The sequence below is a fragment of the Elephas maximus genome, chromosome 11 (assembly GCF_024166365.1).
Source record: "Elephas maximus indicus isolate mEleMax1 chromosome 11, mEleMax1 primary haplotype, whole genome shotgun sequence".
In the NCBI taxonomy this organism is placed as follows: domain Eukaryota; kingdom Metazoa; phylum Chordata; class Mammalia; order Proboscidea; family Elephantidae; genus Elephas; species Elephas maximus.
Window position 1 is genome coordinate 55,789,311 of NC_064829.1, and position 14,641 is coordinate 55,803,951.

A 14,641-nucleotide genomic window follows, 5' to 3' on the forward strand; every position below is an offset into this window, starting at 1 on the left:
CTTCTTGTGGCCCAGTGGAAGTGTGAACCAGATGCCTGCCTGTTACGAGACCTCTTGGGAAAAGCCTGAGAACCCCTCAATCTGTAATGGTGTTTTCTTTCCTATGAGAAGCATATAAGAATAATGGGCTGAAACTAGTGTATGTGTTCTTTTTAATTTTTTATCTTTATTAAAATATTATATGCACTTAATTTTAAAGATCAGATAGTTCAACAAGACCGGTAATGGAAAACAGTGTCTCCTCATCTTGAGTACCAACTGCCCAAGGCAACCACTTGAACTTTTTGAGCTATGTTTTCTGACGTTTACCTCCATAACTCTAAACAATACAAGTAGTGGCCAAAATTTGTATACCCATTACCCGTGGCTGTCGAGTCAATTCCGACACATAGTGACCCTACAGAACAGAGTAGAACTCTACCATGGGGTTTCCAAGGAGCAGCTGGTGGATTCGAACTGCTGACCTTTTGGTTAGCAGCTGAGCTCTTAACCACTGGGTCACCAGGGCTCCAAAATGTACACAGCTCTTACTATGTGCCAGGCAATGCTTGAATTGCTTTAATTAGTATGCTTATATTGCTTTTTTTTTTTTTTTTAATGTGGGCACTAATTATTGACTTCCTACTATGGAAGATAAAAATTTGATTTTCTTTCATATCCATTACCTTTATCCCAACTCATACACACACATACACATTCTCTCTCTCTCTCTGTGTTTGCAGCATAATTATATCACAATTTTTGGTTAAATAAACACTTGGAGTTTAAATTATTCATCCTTGATTTTTGGTTCAGCTCTATTACTTGTTTTAGCCACCAGGAAAAGGAGGAAGTTATGGTATGCCAGTTCTCGAGTACAGACTTCAAAAGGCTTTGTATGTTTCTGCTTTCTTTCCTGTGCCTCTGCTGTTGCCATGACAAATCATGCCTGGGCTAGTCCGCTGACCCCAGGAGAAGGATGAAAGCCATGTGGAGTAGAACAAAGTACCCCAGTCAAGCCCAGCCCAGATCAGCCAACCTTCATCCAACCATAAACTCATGAGAAAAAATGATTCATTTAAACTATTGACTTTTGGTGTTGTTTGTTTCATAGTATTTTTGAAGCAACGGATTTCCTCTCTTCTCCATCTACAGCCACTCCTTTGATGGTCTAATTTATTCCAATGGTTTTTAAAAACATTTATGTTTTGATGACTGGCAAATTTGTATCACCTCCCAGAATTTACTCATGGATTCTCCATTGATATTTCTGCAGATTGTCACTAACAGACACCTCAGACCTACCTTGCCAAATGGAACTGCTGATCCTTCCTCTGAAACTTAGTCCTCCCACAGTTGTCCCATTTCAGTTAATGACATCTCCATCCTTCCATTGGTTCAAGAAAAAACATTTGGATCATGCTTGGCTGTATATCTTTCTCTCAAGCCCTACACCCAATCCATCAGCAAATCCTGTTGATTTTAACTTCAAATATCCAACTATGACCACTTCTTTTACCTTCTTTACCACTTCAACCCTAGTCCAAGCCCCCACCATCTCTTGACATCATGGATTGAATTATGTCTACCGAAAAATGTGTGTATCAATTTGGCTGGGCCATGATTCCCAGTATTGTGTGGTTGTCCTCCGTTTTGTGAGTGTAATTTTATGTTCAAGAGGATTAGGGTGGAACTGTAACACCCTTTCTAAGGTCACATCTCTGATTGATAAGAAGGCCGACACAGACAAAGCGTTCTGGAGCTGACACCTGGATATTTGGACTTTTAGCCCACTTTACTGTGAGAAAATAAACTCTTTGTTAAAGCCATCCACTTGTGGTATTTCTGTTATAGCAGCACTAGATGATTAAGACACTTGGGTAGATTAGTGTAATAGCCTCCTAACCAGTCTCTGTGCTTTAGTGTTTGCCCCTCTCCAATCTATTCTCCCCAGGACAGCAAGAGCACTCCTTATAAAGTCAAGTAATGAAAGCAATTAATTTTGTGAGAAAACTGGCCTATTTGTCCTGTAGAACTTCTCATATTCTGGATTTTGCTGATCGCATCCTTGTGATCCTGGCTTACTTAAATGCTATGCACAATACCCAAATCATCCGGATAAGATAAAAACTCGTGCTAATTGAAGCGAATAGTCACTATTTAAACCAACTAAAGTCTTTCACTAACTCAATGCAAAATATCAGGCATTTTTTTACAAGTCAGAACTTACAAAGAGTCTTCCATAAATCTGTTGGCTTTGGTCTCTTTTCTTTCCTGTTTTTAAATCTCAGCATCTCTGTTCTTGCATTTATTTTAAAAAAATAGTTCATCATAGCAAAAAGCTGGAAGCAACCAAGGTGTCCATCAACGGGTGAATGGTTAAATAAATTGTGGTATATTCACATAATGGAATACTATGCATCGATAAAGAACAGTGATGAATCTGTGAAACATTTCATAACATGGAGGAACCTGGAAGGCATTATGCTGAGTGAAATTAGTCAGAGGCAAAAGGACAAATATTGTATAAGACCACTATTATAAGATCTTGAGAAATAGTATAAACTGAGAAGAACACATACTTTTGTGGTTACGACGGGGGGAGGGAGGGAGGGTGGGAGAGGGTTATTTACTGATTAGTTAGTAAATAAGAACTACTTTAGGTGAAGGGAAGGACAACACTCAATACACGGAAGGTCAGCTCAACTGGACTGGACCAAAAGCAAAGAAGTTTCCGGGATAAACTGAATGCTTCAAAGGTCAATGGAACAAGGATGGGGGTTTGGGGACTATGGCTTAAGGGGACTACTAAGTCAATTGGCAAAATAATTCTATTGTGAAAACATTCTGCATCCCACTTTGAAATGTGGCGTCTGGGGTCTTAAATGCTAACAAGTGGCCATCTAAGATGCATCAATTGGTCTCAACCCACCTGGATCAAAGGAGAATGAAGAACACCAAGGTCACACGATAACTATGAGCCCAAGAGACAGAAAGGGTCACGGGAACCAGAGACCTACATCATCCGGAGACAAGAAGAACTAGATGGTGCCCGGCCACAACCAAAGACTGCCCTGAAAGGGAGCACAATGGAGAACCCTTGAGGGAGCAGGAGATCAGTGGGATGCAGACCCCAAATTCTCATAAAAAGACCAGACTTAATGGTCTGACTGAGACTAGAGGAATCCCGGCGGTTATGGTCCCCAAACCTTCTGTTGGCCCAGGACAGGAACCATTCCTGAAGACAACTCATCAGACATGGAAGGGACTGGACGATGGGTTGGAGAGAGATGCTGATAAAGAGTGAGCTACTAGTATCAGGTGGACACTTGAGACTGTGTTGGCAACTCCTGCCTGGAGGGGAGATGGGAGGGTAGAGAGGGTTAGAAACTGGCAAAATTGTCACAAAAGGAGAGACTGGAAGAGCTGACTCATTAGAGGGAGAGTAAGTTGGAGTATGGAGTAAGGTGTATATAAGCTTATATGTGACTGACTTGATTTGTAAACGTTCACTTAAAGCTCAACACAAATTATTTAAAAAAAATGTTCATCAAGGTAAGCGTTATGCATGTTATTTTATTAAAAATTTAGACTTATCTTGAAGATTGATAAAAATGGATTATTGGCTTTTAATATTTTTATCCTGGTAATATATTTTAATAGATATATTTATTTTATTGTCCTATGTCTGAGATATGAATCAATGATGACTGATGTATATTTGCTTTTAATCCTGTTGTTTATAATGGGAACCTTGAGTTTAAATTGGTTTATGGCAGCAGAATTCATCCAAATGAGTTCTATTTGAGGTAAGCGATGGACTGAAATAGGGAAATCCCACAAGAAAAGCCTCATTTATGTTTATGGACTCATATAAGCTATTCCTGGTAAGAAATTCAGACAAAACCATTTGCAAGCTGAAAGCTTGTGCATTATGAAGTGTTTCTGGAAATAGGACTCTTGGAAGTGGAAAGTTTCCTTAAAAAACAAAAATGAGTCACTATGAATTTTAAAAGAGGATCAATCACAAATAGCTACATATAGCAGCCTAATTTTATTTCAAAAAACCCTGGTTGAGTAAATAAAAGCAGAATAAAACAAACAAAAACTAGAGAAATTACTTATTTGAATGTGTATCATTCCTTTGTTCACTCATTCATTCATTTATTCATGCGTTCATTCAACGAGAATTTACTGAACTTCTAAGAACGTGCCTTACATAGTGCTAGGGTTGGGTAAGGTATAATAAGTTGAGTACAAATAATCAGACATGCTCCTTCCCTAATAAAGAAGTCAGTGTGCTCCATGAAGAATCTTTTTTTTTTTTATTGAAAGATGGAAATTTTCTTAAGAGAACACTAGCTTACCTTTGAAAGTGAAAATACTTGGAATACATAATATGTTTATTGTTAGAGGGGCATCCATTTTGTTTATCAATTTATTTGCTTTTTAAAGAGCAGAAATTTATTGTCTCATAGTTTTGGAGGTTAAAAGTCCAAATGAAGGTGTTGGCTGCGTGGATTCCTTCTGTGGACCTCTGTCCTAGTTTCTGTTGTTTCTTCACTGCTTATAGATGCACCTGCCTTCATTGTCATATGGTGTCTCACCTGTGTGTCTATGTGTCTATTTTGCTCTTTTTTTGTTTTTAACTGTACTTTAGGTGAAGGTTTACTGAGCAAATTAGTTTCTCATTAAACAATTAATACACATATTGTTTTGTGATTAGTTGCCACCTCCGTGACATGTCAACACTCCCTTCTTGACCTTGGGTTCCCTGTTACCAGCTTTCCTGTTCCTTCCTGCCTTCTCGTCCTTGCCCCTGGGCTTGTGTGCCCCTTCAGTCTTGTTTTGTTTTATGGGTCTGTCTAATCTTTGGCTGAAGGGTGAACCTCAGGAGTGACTTCAGTACTGAGTTAAAAGGGTGTCTGGGGGCTGTACTCTTTGGGTTTTTTCAGTCTCTGTCAGACCAGTAAGACTTTTTTTGTGTGTGAGTTAGAATTTTATTCTACATTTTTCTTCGACTTTGTCCAAGACGCTTTATTGTGATCCCTGTCAGAGTAGTCGGTGGTGGTAGCTGGCACCATCTAGTTGTGCTGGACTCAGTCTGGTGGAAGCTGTGGTACCTGTGGTCCATTAGTCCTTTGTACTAATCTTTCCGTTGTGTCTTCAGTTCTCTTCATTCTTTCTTGCTTCAGATGGTGTGAAACCAGTGGAGTATCTTAGATGGCCACTTCCAAGCTTTTAAGGCCCCAGGTGCCACTCACCAAAGTAGGATGTAGAAAGTTTTCTTTATAAATTATTTTATGCCAATTGAGCTAGATGTTTCCCAAAACCATGGTCCCCAACCCTCAGCCCAGTAATTCGATCCCTCAGGGAGTTTGGTTGTATCTATGAAGCTACCATGACTTTGCCTTGGTCAAGATGTGCTGGCTTCCCCAGTATTGTGTAGTGTCTTACCCTTCACCCAAGTTACCACTCATCTATTGTCTACTTAGTGTTTTTCCCTCCTCAGCCCTCCCCTCCCTCGTAATCATAAAAAATTGTTCCTTTTTGTGTGTAAATCTTTTCATGAGTTTTTATAATAGTGGTTTCATACAATATTTATTCTTTTGTGATCGACTTATTTAACTCAGCATAATGTCCTCCAGATTCATCCATGTGGTGCAACATTACCATGATGAATCTTTTATAGAAAAAAGAAATAAAATAAATTCTATGTCATAAATAAAATGAGAAAGAAGCTAGAAGATACAAGTAATGGTATGGTAGCAATTGTTAGTGTTTAGGAATATCCCATTTGATTCTTTCTAGGTATATAAGATGACTACATTTTCAGAGCTCTCTACAATTAGGTGGGACTGTGTAATTGGGTTCTGGCCGATGGAATGTAAATTTCATTTTCAGGCCAAAGCAGTAAACCTTCTCCACAACCTCTTTTTCCCTTTGTCAGTTGGCTGGGTGCAGCAAATCCGATGGTGGGGGAGCTTGGAGAACCTCAGGATTGTCGAAGCCATGGCATGGAAGGAAGCTTTCTCCTGCCCCACATTGGACTGTAATATGAACAAGAAATACACTTTCATAATGTTAAGTTATTGACTGAGATTTCTGGGTTTTATTTGTTACTGCAGCATTTCTTAATCTATACAAACTAATAAATATGGGTAGAAGAAAAAAAGCATCCTTTTCTTTCAACAAGAATCAAGAAATATAATCAGCACTCTGGACAAAATAAAATACAGAACAACAAACTCATTGTTCAATATAAAGTTAAATGAGGCCCCACGTGAGGGCAGAAGTTAGGGTCCCAGGAGTAAATACATCTATGAGGAATTTAGGGAATTGGCAACAACAGCAAGGAGAAAGGAGGAAGAAGCTTGAGGAGAAGGCAGAGTTCAAGAAAGTCTGTGATAAGTTCTACCAGTTGCTGTCAAGCCATTTCTGACTCATGATGACCCTCATGTGTATCAGAGTAGAGCTGTGCTCCGCTGGGTTTTCAATGGCCGATTTTTTGGAAGTAGATTATCAGGCCTTTCTTCCAAGGTGCCTCTGGTTGGACTTGAACTGCCAACCTTTCAGTTAACAGCCAAGTGTGTTAACTGTTTGCACTACCCATGGACTCCTAAGGTGAGTTCACCTATTATAAATCAGGTGGCACTGTACAATCCCCAGAGGCGTTTGTTGGTGTTGGTGGAGTTGACTTACATTTGAACTGGAGAGACCTTTCATAGTATATGGTAGTTTGAAAGTCAAGAAGTACCTCCATGTGTAGACAGAGGAGAAATGTACCGTGGGTGGGCAGGGGCAGGGATAATGAAAGGAGCATGGCTCAGGAAAGAAGTTTAACTTAGTTGCCACATTTCTGTATATTTGACGCTTCCCCAAATTCTGGTAATTCTCCACAAACCTACCCACACATATAGAGCATTTTAGGCATCCAAAGCATTTGCATTAACAAACTCTCAAGTAGCAGCTGTAGTCATGAAGCCAAGAGGAGTACGATGTAGCACTGGGACTATTTGTTCCTGCCCTAGAGGAGTTTACGGCCTCACTGGGCACATAGAAGATACAGAGAGCAATATAGGACCCAATGCAGCACATACGAAGGGCCAAGTGACTGGTACAGAAAACAAAGTGCTTCTCACAGAAGTTTAGAGGAATCCTTTAGAGGAAAATCTGAGGGTTTGGAGAGTCAGAGCCAGGGGTGGACTTGAGCTGAATCTTGAGGGTTGATCAGAATTTAGGCAAGAAGAGAGGAAGGAAGGAGAGCCTTCTAAGTTGGGGAAATGGTGCCAGCAAAGGCAAGAAGATCAGGAACAGGGGGCCAATACAGGAAGAGTCCTGAAATGAGATGGTAGATATAGATTGGGTCTAAATTGTATAGGGCCTTAAAAACAGGTAAGGATTTGAGCTTATTTTGTACACCAAAACCACTGCTGTAGAGTCGATTCCGATTCATAGCGACGCTAGAGGACAGAGTTGAACTGCCCCATAGAGTTTCCAAGGAACGCCTGGTGAATTCGAGCTGCTGACCCTTTGGTTAGCAGCTGTAGCACTTAACCACCATGCCACCAGGGTTTCCATTTTGTACACAGTAGGTAGCAAATTTTTTTCAAGATAAGAATGGTGATATAAAACCTTAGACCATATTTCTTTTCTAGGATTGGTTTTAAGCCTTTGGACATTTGAGAATACTGTCCCAATTCAGTTTGGTTCTGGAGCAGCTACAAAGACCAATTAGCTTTGACTTATTGAGAGTTAAGAATAAAAAAGTTCTGTCTCAGAAGATGGAACACCCATCTGTTGTTGCCAAGATTTTTCCTTCCTTGTTACTTAAAGGAAGTCTCTTAGGAGTCCTGAGAATTAATTAGTATCTCCCAAGGGGCTTTCTTATGTCTGTTGTTATTTATGTAACTCATTATAGAAAAGACCTCTCTTTACAAACCTAACCTTGTTAATCTTCATTGAGTCAACCAAGGATACTCTCAGGAAAGGTAGTGGGGGTGGAAGAGGAAACCAAAATATATTAGGAAAGATGCCTATAGATGTAAGATGGAATTTAGGGACTAGGAGGGCTCTGAAAACCTGTTATGTTATGGACTAGCTTTCCTAAGTGATAGAAAAATCACATGGCTTTCTTCCAACTTACTTTTCCCTGACTAGGGAACACAGAAAGTATCTTTTCTCTTATGTGTTTAAATATAAAAACAAACAAAACAATTTAGTTTTTGTCTAGTCAACTCTGACTTATGGCTAAGCCACATGTTTCAGACTAGAATTGCACGCCATGGGGTTTTCAATGGCTGTGATCTTTTGGAAGTAGATCACCAGGAAGCCTTTCTTCTAAGGTGCCCCAGGGTGGATTTAAACCATCAACCTTTAGTTTAGTAACTGAGTGCGTGACCATTTGCAGCACCCAGGGACTTCTGCATTTAGACATAGACAGAATCAAAAGTGGAACTATAATAAAGCAACGCAGATGGTCTGTTAAGTTGTAGGTTTTGTTTGTAGAGACCTGTACAGAGGTTTTTGAAGGCACAATGGCCGTAGGTTCAAATTCCTGCTTTGTCACTTACAGGCTGAGTGACATAACTCTTCCAAGTTTCAATTTCCTTATTTGTTAAATAGTCCCTACCTCGTAGGACTGTTGAGAGGATTAAATGAAATAATGCATTAAGACACTTAGCATAATGTTCACAATTGTAATCACTCAATAAAAGTTGGCTGCTGTTATTATTATTGGCTGCCAAGTAATTGGATGATAGTGCCATATAAGTAGAGGGATGAGAAAGCAACTATGTATAAAATCACAGTTTCACCAATGACAGCATTTCGTATTGAATTCAAACAGTATTTAACCGTGTTTTAAGCACGCAATTTGGGGGAAACGTTGATTCTTTAAAAAAATCAATCTCTAGAGGGCCATAAAAGCTATTTTAATCACTGCAACTAATTACAAGGAAGTATAAATCAATAAACTTTGCTAAATGGTCTAAAATATAATAAAGAAAACCATCATTAACAATTATCCAGGAAGCCACTGTCCTTAATAGTGAGATGATGTAAAAGTTGGATGAGTAGAATGAATTTCATTATTTGAAAACTCCAGCCGTTAACAATGCTTTCAGGGAAGTTCTTAATTCAGTACAGAGTCATGGCTTTTCAGAGTGATTACGTGCTTTAGGTAACTTGAATTTATTACCTTTAAATTATATAGATATTAGGCTGGTATGTGGAAATAAGTGGCCATTTTCAGAAAGGTATTTTCTTATCTCAGTCTTTTTCCACACCTTTCTCAGCTCAAAGCCAGCCACTTTCCCATCTTTCCTTCTGAAACTGTGACACTGTTTCAGAACCCAAATAAAGATTGGAGTCAGGCTACATTTAGAAGCCTTAGCTCTCTTCCCCTAGTCCTGTGTGGTGGTTACTAATTTAAATCTGGGAACCTCAGGGCCATCACCTGAACTCCCAAGCTTACCTTGCTGCCCTCTGACCAAGTGAGCCAATGCCCATGTGGGTTTCTGAGCCAAAGTGATCTCTATTCCTCATGTCCCCATGACTAGGGTTGGGCTTACTTCTTGCTACCCTATTTGCTCTTATTGGTGCATTTTCCCAGAGCTGAAGCCTGCCCATGAATGCCAGTTGATTGGCATTCACCCTGCTATCGTGGATAATGATGATCCGTGACTTCCTCTTCTTGAACTTGCCTATGCTGCTGAGTTCTATTCTCCTTCTGGGTCCTGGCTACATACCCGGGACATCTCCACTTTCATCCTACTGGAATCCATAAGGTCTTTTGGACCTTTGGGCAATATACCTTTCCAACCCAGCTCCTGTCCTGCCCTGGGGAGCAGATTAAGCTCAGACCCAATCACTTTCTCTATAGCAGTGGGAGGTATCAGAGATGTTATAGATTGACTCAGCTGGCACAGTAAGGCCAAGAGATTGAGCAGGATTGCCATGCAGTAAGAAGAACTGGATTCAAACATTCATCTTCATTGGCCAGCCTTACCTAAATCAACAGGCTAATGAGATCATAAAATGAAATAAACCAAAAAAAAAAAAAAAAACAACAACCCATGCTGTTGAGTCCATTCTGACTCATAGCAATCCTATAGGACATAGTAGAACTGCTCCATAGGGTTTTCAAGGAGCAGCCCGTGGATTTGAAGGGCCCACTTTTTGGTTAGCAGCCGTAGCTCTTAAGCACTGCATCACCAGGGCTCCAGAACAAAATAAACAGCATAAATATGCATTGGAAAATAATTGACACTAATAGGAAGTTGTGTATTCTTGGCTGATTAGAGCCCCCAAAAGAGAAAAAAAAAATTTTTTTTTTGGCTTTAACAAAGAAAAATTTATTTCTTCACAGTAAAATAGGCTAAAAGTCCAAATTCAGGATGTCAGCCCCAGGGGAAGGCTTTCACTCTCTGTTGGCCTTCTCATCAATCTTGCCCTGGACTAGGTGCTTGTCTGCACAGGGACCCTGGTTCCAAAGGATGCACTCTGCTCCCAGTGCCTCTTTCTTGGTGGTATGAAGTCCCCTCTGCTCGCTTCTCTCTTTTATATATCAAGAGATTGCCTCAAGACACAATCCAATCTTGTAGGTTGAGTCCTGTCTCAGTAACACAACTGCCACCCATCCTCCCTCATTAACATCACAGAGGCAGGATTTACAAATCACACAATACCAGGAATCATGGCCCAGCCCAATTGATACACACATTTTGGGCGGAGGGGGGGACATAATTCAATCCATGACAGTGTGCATGAAATATTTTTGTTTACTTCACTTATAAAATATAAGATGTAAACGTGGCTAGTGCCTTTTCTGTTGTACGCATGTTAGTTGTATCATGTTAGGTGCAAGTATGACTTTGTAATTGTCTTTATTTAGAGATTGTGTATGGTTTAAGGAGATGTGTACGGGTGCCAAGTTGAGAAGGGGTGGACTCTGATGGTTAAGGTTGTATGTCAACTTGGCTGGGCCATTATTCTCAGTGGTTTGGCAGTTATGTAATGATGTAGTTTGGCAGTTATGTAATGACATAGTTATCCTCTATTTTGTGATATAATGTAATCATCTTCATGATGTGATTAACTAATCAGTTGTAAAGGGTGTTTTCTCAGGCGTGTGGCCTGCATCCAATATATATGGACCTTCTGGCAAAGCTCACTGGCTTCTGCTTGCTCTGGATCCTGCATCTGGCTCATCATTATCTGACCTCAGGATTGTGGAACTTGAGCCAGCAGCCTGCTGACCTTGGATTCATTAGCCTCTGCAGCCCGTGAGCTAGCAGCCTGCCATTTGACTTGCCAGTCTTGGGTTCATCAGCACCTGCAGCTGCATGAGTCAGGAGAGGCCTCCAGCCTGACACCTGACCCATCGACTTGCGACTTGTCAGCCTCTACAATCACAAGATCCAATTCCTTGAGATAAATCTCTCTCTCTCTCTTTTTATACGTGTGTGTGTGTCTAAATATGAATATCTGTGAGTTTATGATACTTGGAGTTCATTGAGCTTCTCAGATGTCTTTCACCAAACGTAGAATGTTTTATGCCATTTTTTTCTTCAAATATTCCACCCACCTGCCCCCTTCTCTCTCTCTCTCCTCTTTCTGGGACTTCCACAATAAAAATGTTGATCCTCTTAATGGTATGTTGACCCTCTTAATGGTGTCCAAATGATCCCTTAGGCTCTGTATATTTTTCTTTCTGTTCCTTATACCGGATCATTTTAATGGTCCTATCTTCAAGTTCACTGATTCTTTCTTCTGCCAGCCCAAATCCACTGTTGAACCCCTCTAGTGAATTGTTTATTTCTGTTATTGTACTTTTAAGCTCCAGAATTTCTGCTTGGCTCCTTAAAAAATTTCTATTTCTTTGTTGATATGCTCATTTTGTTCATACATTGTTTTCCTGATTTCCTTTAGCTTTTAAATGTTTTTCTTCAGCTTTTTGAGCATATTTAAGAGAGTTGTTTTATAGTCTTTGTCTTGTAAGTTCAATGGCTGCGCTTCCTCACAGACAGTTTCTGTCACTTCATTTTATTCCCTTGAATGGGCCATTTTTTCCTGTTTCTCTGCATGCATTGGCAGTTTCTGTTAAAAATGAGACTTTTGGATATTATAATGTAGTAAATCTGGAAAAAAGATTCTCCCCCTTCTTCAGGATTTGCTGTTTTTGTTTTTATTGTTGTTATTGGAGAAAATGTTTTTATAATCAGTGTTAGCAGAAAGGAAACCCTGGTGGTGTAGTGGTTAAGTGCTACAGCTGCTAACCAAAAGATTGGCAGTTCGAATCCAACAGACTCTCCTTGGAAACTCTATGGAGCAGTTCTACTCTGTCCTATAGGGTTGCTACGAGTTGGAATTGACTCGACGGCAGCAGGTTATTAGCAGAAATGACAGTGGTTAAGTAAAGTGGAAACTTATTTCTCTCCAATATAAAAGAAGTTTGGTAGTTGGCAGTTCAGAGCTGGAATGGTTGCTGAGTAGTTAGCAGAGACCAGTAATTATATTATCATTCTCTGCCATATCTTCAACGTCACCTCATGACACAAAATGGCTGCTGGAGCTCCACTCACATTTCATAGAGCAGAAAAGCGGAAGTGGAAAGGGAAAAAAAGAACACTTCCTAACAAAGTTCTTCTTTTAAAAAGATATACATATTGTGGTAAAATACATGTAACATTTGCCATTTCAACCATTTTTAGGTGTACAATTCAGTGGCATTAATTATGTTCACTATGTTATGTTGTATGTACAGCCATCACCACTATTTTTTTCCAAATTTTTTCTTCACTTATAGCAGAAACTCAACACCCTTTAAGCAACAACTTCATATTTCCCCATCCCATCCTCCCCTGGTAACCTCTAATAAACTTTGATCTATGCATTTGTCTAGTCTAGATATTTCACATAAGTGGCATCATACAATATTTGTCTTTTTTTTTCTGACTTATTTCACTCTTAAGTCAACTTCTTCTGAAGAGACCTTCCTGGAAGTTCCACATGTTTCCACATACACCCCATTGGCTAAAACATAGTCACAGGGCCGCATCTAAATGTGAATAAGCCTGGGAAACAGAGTCTTTTAGTTGGGTGTATTGCCACCTGAGAATGGGTATCATTAGATGGTAACTAGCAATTTGTCACATATGGTCATTTGAAACCAGATGCAATGTCAACAATCTTTGAAAAAAATTTAAAGTGGTAACAGTGAAGTGACCAGCTCTTGTGATAGGCTCAAAGAAAATAAATGAACTTAACCATTCACTTGTTCAACATAAATGGTTTGTGTAGCCACAGTCCCTGCATGCGAGAGACTGTGCTAAGCACTAGGGAGAGGGTGGTGAGCTGAAACCAGCATCCCCCGCCCATAAGGCATTTATGGGGCATACCTCTCCCACAAGACTATGCAGTTAAAAACTGTGGGTGGGTTGTCTATAGGAATCTTAGAAGACGTTCGGACTTTGTGAACTCAACCCTGGAGAGAGAGGCAAAAGGGCTCTCCTTATCTGGCCTGGAGTCTTCCGGAAGTGCCCCATTAAATGGTGTGGTTAAACATTCTTACCACACTGACAGTGTCCTTCTCTGACCTTCCTCACTGCTGGCCAAGGCTGCTTTAACTCTTACTCTTAAATGAAAAAGACCCTATCCTTGGCTATCTCCTGCAGCTAGGAGAGAATTCTTCCTCTACTCTCCACAGAGTCTCAGCTACTCTCCCTGCTCACTCAAAGCAAATTAGGATGCAATGCCCTGGTCCTGCCTGTGGCCAGTAGATGAGCCAATTACTCAGGCATTTTGAGGACCAAAAGCATCAGTCCGAAATGTCTGGTCTGTCCCAATAGGAAACATTTTAGTGGTTGGGCTAGGAATTTTGTTTTGATTTTCTATGGCCTTTTCTGATCTTATAATCTAGTTAGGAATTAAAATAGAGAATTTTATTTGTGTTGCCTGTAATCTTCATGAGCTAATATTTGGATTGACCTTGGAATGTTGACACGGTAAAAAAAAAAAAAAAAAAAAAAAAAAAAAAGCACAGCGTTTTTCTGCTGTCATTTTGCAGAGCCAAGAATTTTTATTCGTCCTTCTGAAGAGTGGCTTTATTTTTAGCCCGGTGCAGCTCTTTAGATGGATGCCCTGTCTGTTTTCACAACGCAGCTCAGATAACCTAATCACATCCAGTTTTAGGAAGGATTTCTTTTAGTTCCAACTTAGAAGCATCAAGCATTACTAGAATAGGGAAGTGGTGTTTGCTATCCTTAAAGAGAAAATATGTGGGGTAAATGGACAAGTTTCCATATCATATGTTGGATTTCCTTGACCCTTTTTCTCCAAAGTTCAAGTTTTTAGCTTGCAACTGTATAGTTGCATGGGGGGATTGTAAGGTTCACTAGGGAGTAAGGGCTCAGTCTGATAACATACTTTGAAACATGGGGAGACTGAAAGTCCGTGGGAATAAGGACAACAGGAGTCCCTAACATCCAGGGAGAGCTATGCCGCTGGGCTTCCGTGGAGCCTAGACTTGGGTGGAAAGCTGGAAGGCACTGGTGCAGTTTTAACATTGTCAGCAGTGGAGGCCAATAATGGTCTTCCGCACTGAGTTTGGCTGTAAATTCAGAGCTATGCCACCCACAGGTAATAACTCCAGGGCTCCCCA